Here is a 6,000-nt window from a genome sequence, read left to right on the forward strand (position 1 = left end):
TTTGTACTTTAAGTTATTTTCTGATGAGAGAAATTTGAGGATAAGGTATCCAAGAGAGAATAATTGAGAAATTAGTGACAGAGAAAATGTAATGGAGGTATATGAATTTCCGTTAGTATAAATGATAGTTCTTTGTATAGGAATATACAAGAATATATAAAGACCAAACTTGATAAATTTTTAGGTAGTTAAAGGACTAAAATCAATAAGTGTATATTTAAAGGGCTATATTGGATCTACTCCAATAGATAAGGTACCATTTATGTCCTTTTCTCTTACTCTCCCAAAATATCCAAAATGTCAATATTAAGATTCATCCTATGAATGTTCCCCTTTTTTACCTCACTCTGGCTATGCTAAGTGTACCAAAGCCCTCAAAACGGATCTTTAGGATGGCACTAGAAGTTTCACCAATAATTGTGTAGAACCTTAAGGCGTAATTGATAACTTTAATATAATTAGTTATAGTGACGATAGGTTCTGTGGCAGAGATCATAGAATTGAAAAAAGTCTAGATTTTCTATACTGCTTGAATGATTGTGGACTATAAGATGTTAGTTTCTCAGGATCAATCTTCACTCCACTATTTGAAAAAGACTCAACAAATTTGGTCTAGTAACATAAAGTGTATTGACTCCTAAAACACTACTGATGCCACACATTTATAAAAAAACATACTCTGATCATGCCCCTCTTCTTGTTAATATGAAATATGATAGACCCCAGTATATTAAATATTTGAAGTTCCTCAATTTCTAGGCTTACCATACTAACTTTCTGCAAACAATCAAGAAAGTTTAGGAGGTGGAGATTTATAAGAACTCTTTATTCTGTAATAAGAGCTCAAGAACACTAGGAACTTAGTAAGTGGTCTAAAAAGATATTTGAAGAAATATATTGTAACAACCTGCTTTTTGATTAAATATGTGAAATTTGTGAGTTTATGTGATTTAATTATTTTACCCCTCTCCATAGTTACATATGGTATTTATGGGTGTGGGGGTGATTGGCATAATTGTTGATGAATTTTAATACTATTTATGCGATATTATGGTTTTTGATGGTTTCAGAGCCTTATTTTAGACTTATGTGGATATCTTTTGATCCGTACAATGGATGGAGAAACGAACTATGCCAACAACTTTGGAATATCGATTTTAGGCTAGGTAAACCTATGGTTCAGGTCCCGATGCACTCGAGCTCATTTCGGCCTATTGATCGAAAAGTTGAAAAATTGAAAGTATGAGTGTAGAACCTACATTTGGTCGAAACAACCTTACATAGAAAATTTGACTTCGCTAGAAAATCCGAAATATTGAATCTAGGATGGTAACATATTTTGTGTGATTTTACGGCTTTTAAATCTCATTTATATCCTCGATTTGAAAAATCATAATTTCAGATTTTGAAGGTCAACTTTGTGAAAATGATATTTTTTTGAAAATCTAATATTGCCATTGAGTTCGGAGCATCAAATTTTATGTGGTTATATAGTTTGTTTGCATATATCGGACTCTGAACAAATTTTAAACACCTCGTCGAAGTCCAAATTGGACTTAAAAAAAGAGTTGTTTTACTTCAGCTGGTGCAAATTTTTCTACACTATTAAAGTACATTTTGGGCCCATTTCGCTCATTTTTTCATCTTTGCCTCCTGTGAGTTAAATCCTAAAATAGTGTGGGATATTAAAAGTGAAGCTTGTGGGAGATTAGGAAGCTAGATTAATATCTATTTCTTGATTCAATTACGGATTTAAGGTAAGAATTCACACTTTTCTTAGTAATTTCTTGATTAATTTTTCAAAACCTCAAAAATCTCAGGGCTTGATTTTAAACCTCAATTTTACTATTTTCACTTGAATAATATTTTTATCTTATAATTACTATTTTCATCATTTTAACCTTTAAAAAAACTTCGACATTTGATTTTAACCCGGATCTCAAAAATTTTACTCGGTAAAGCTTAAAAATAGTTTTTCTTCAATTTGAACTCCATTTTGACTCAATTTTAATTGGGTTTTTATATGTAGGTTTCTAAAAATACAGGAAACACAATTTTGAAGTAAGGTTATGATTTTTCCCTTTTTTTTTGAAAATTTATTTCGGGGATCCGTTTTGACCCCATACCAAAAGTAGTCAATATGGGTGTCGTTGATTTTTCTTTGACGGATAGATTTTATAATTAATGTTTTTAGTGGAGTCTGGAGCCATTCATGATAAATAAGGCTTTGAGATAAAAAGTCTTGGTTGTGGTATTTTGGCTTTTAAGGTAGGTTATGGCTTAACTCATTCAGACTAGGCTGGGTAGTAAATGATGGTACAAAATACATGTTAAGGGTGAGAACTAATCATGAAAAAAATTTCTATATTTGTTGTGCCCGTGTGGGGGCTTAAATGTGATATAATTATTAAAATTAAGATATTATGTGATATGTGTGACTGTGTGGGGTACTATTTGATATTGAGAATCTTGAATACATGTGAATAATTATATTGTGTTATTAAAATGCTTAATGTTGTACCACTGATGTATTATGATTATATTCATACTTTACTGGCATATGAGACATGGGAAAATTCATGGATGAAACAGAAATAATGAGTGGATATTAGCTCATGTGTTGTGGAAATGTATCATTATGGTTGGTTATGGAAATATATCATATGTTTGGTTGTGAAAATACTCATTGTGATTGGTTGTGAGCATAACATCCTAATATCATACTCATTCATGAAACAATATAATCACCGTGGCAACACCTAAGTAACACTGGCAGCACCTTTTTAAAAAATTTTCCCGAGGGATATGTCAGGGGAGAGATATTGTAACACCTTATAAAATACTCTAAGGGATAATTTGGAAAGGAGATATGAGATATGTTGATTGTATATGGATTGACGAACACCCGATGGGTCCTGCGTTGAGAGACTTGCCTCCATAGGTATATATTAAGATTGTGTGACTATCTCGGAGGTTGTGCGATGAACTCGTGCATCATCATCATCATTATCATCATATATATTGCACTTAATTTATTGTGTTTATATTTTATTGTATTTCTATATTGACTTGTCATTTATGTAATTGTCATATCTTCTTTTACTTGTATTTGATATCTTGTATATGCATGTTCCCCCTTGTTCTACTTATATGTGATATATATAATGCATACTTGTATTCTATCTTGGTGTGATGTTGCAATATATGTGATATATTAGAACTGTTAGTGCAAGTTATGTGGGTTACCATTGTAGGATATTTTTTAATTACAGCTGACGTGCCCTTAGTGTGTATTTTGTATGCCTTATTTTCTTCTTTGCTCGATCAGCCTTTGATACCTACTGATTACAAGTGGGCCGTACTCACTCATACTTCACCCTTTTGGTGCATCTTAAAGTTCGGGTGCGCCTTAGACTGGTTGATTTCGGGCGCCTTCAGATTACTTAAGGTAGCGATTGGACATTCATACGTTCAGAGTTCACCTCTATTTTTCTGCATTAGTTATGTCTTTATTAGTATTTAGAGACAAATATTATTCCTTTGTGGTTTTTTTTTGATGTGTTTGACTCCTGGATTGTATTAGTAGTTCTTACACTATTGACACCTAGTTTTGGGCATGATTGGTATTTTGGATAAGTTCTTTCGGCATTGTTATGATTACTTGTGTGGTTTGGCTTCGTTCTAGAAGCCTTACCTTGGGTATTTCTGTCTTTTCCTTTTTCTTTTTGCATCAGTTTGGGTGACGATAGACTTACTTGTCAAGGTACACCGCGACAAGTGTCATCTTGACCCTTGTTTTTAGGTCGTGACATATATGAAGAACCTAAAGATTTGAAACTCGTTTGAGAACTCTTAAGGATAATCATGTTTCTAATAACACAGTTGAGAATAGACATGAGCTTTCCAAAAGTAGAGTTGAATATACTAGGTACCTGAAGATTAAAGACTATCCTATGACAAAAATCTAAAGTTAGATGGCGAGAAATGGGTGATAACAACACAACCTTTTTCTAAAGTATCATCAATATCAGGAGAAAAAGACCACCCACTCTCACTAAAATTATGAATGAGTAAGACCAGTGGATTGAAGGAAATAAGGACATTGTTAATGCTACTGTAGCATATTTCCAGGACATATTTTACTCAAGTGACTCACTCTAACAACGTCGAACCCTCTTATGCATTGAAAATTGTATTACAAAATAAGGATAAAATCTATGCTAAATGTTATGCCTAAGTCAAGGACAATGTCTTCTCAATTGACATCGATAATGCCCCTGGACCAGATGGTTTTAGTAGCTATTTCTTGCAACAAACTTAGGATATTACACCTACCGATCTCTACAATGATATCATAGCTTTTACATTTGGTGATAACCTTCCTAAGTTCTTCACACACACTTGTATCATTATGATCCCTAAGATTGACCACCCCTAGGATTTCTCAAACTTGAGGCCCATTAGCCTTTGCAATGTGACTAGAAAAGTGATTGTAAACTTACTAATAGAATTATGGCCAAAGTGCTCCCCTTAATCATATCCAGTAATCAAAGTGGTAGAGCTATCCATTAAACATTATCATGTTAGCTCAGGATATCATTGATGATATTAAGAATCCTAACAAGGGTGCTAATGTGGTGATTAAACTCGATATGACCAGAGCTTAGGACAGAGTCTCCTGGGATTTCTTGTGCCTGATGCTAATGAAAATGGGTTTCTCTAACCCATGGGTGGACATAATATATAATTATATTGCCAACAATTGGCACACAGTTATTATTAACGGTGGAAGATATGGTTTTTTTAATCTCAAGTGAGGGATTAAGTCAAGGAAACCCTTTCTCTCCTTGCTTATTCATTCCTGGTGTTGAATTATTATCCATATTTTTAATAACTTGCATAATAATATGGATTTCAAAAGCTTCTACATGAGTAGCAATGTCCCCAAGATTAATTAGCTCGCCTTTGCTGATGACACCATTTACTTTCGTAATGGTAATAAGAGATCCATAGAGTTGGTTTTCAAAACTCTTAGTACTTATGAGAGGTATCAGGGCAACTTATTAACATTAAAAAAAGTTGCTTCTGAAAGTCCAAGAACACTAAGGCTACCACCATTAACAAGATAAAAACCATTACTGGCATGACTCACCAAGAGTTCCCATTACTGGCATAACTCACCAACTGTTCCTAATTAAATATCTCAGTTGTCCTCTTACCTTGATAGAAATTTGACAGCCTGCTAAAACTTCCTTGTTGACAAAATGATCAATACGATTAAAGGATGGCATACCAAACTTCTCTCAATAGGAGGATTGAGTTGTGCTGATCCGACATGTGTTCCTTGTACTCCCTATTCATATCTTAGATGCTGTCAATCAACCTGCAGGTACTGTAGATTCTATTGAAATATATATTAATAGGTTTATTTTACTCTAGACAATATAGAAGTGGAAGGAACCATTGGGCATCATGGCATAACTTGTGTTTTCCATACAAGGAAGGGGTGCAAATTTTAGGAGATTAGCTGATACATGTCAAACTTTTAGGGCTAAAAAATGGTGGATTCTCTGAACCTGTAAGTCCATAAATTTCATGAAGGCTATGTTTTTCTTTTTGAATAAGCTCTACCTCTACCGGCTCTCTCTCTAACGGCTCTCTCTCTCTCTCCCTACCCTCTCTCTCTCTCCCTCGCCCCGGTCCCCGGCCCTCGTCGCCGTCGCCGACCTTCGGCGCCGACCCGACCCGACCCCCGGCCCAGACCCCCGGTTCCCGGCGCCGACCTCCGTCGCCGCTCTAACGGCCCTCTCTCTCTCTAACGGCTCTCTCTCTCTCTCGCCTCGGTCCCCGGCCCCCGTCGCCGTCGCCGACCCGACCCGACCTCCGGCCCAGACCTCTGATCCTCGGCGCCGACCCCCGTCGCCGCTCCCCGCCGCCCTCCGTCGCCGACCTACGGTTCCAAGCCGTCCCCCCCCCCCCCCCCCCCCCCCCCCCCCCCCC

This window comes from Capsicum annuum, chromosome 4, assembly GCF_002878395.1.
Source record: "Capsicum annuum cultivar UCD-10X-F1 chromosome 4, UCD10Xv1.1, whole genome shotgun sequence".
Lineage (NCBI taxonomy): Eukaryota > Viridiplantae > Streptophyta > Magnoliopsida > Solanales > Solanaceae > Capsicum > Capsicum annuum.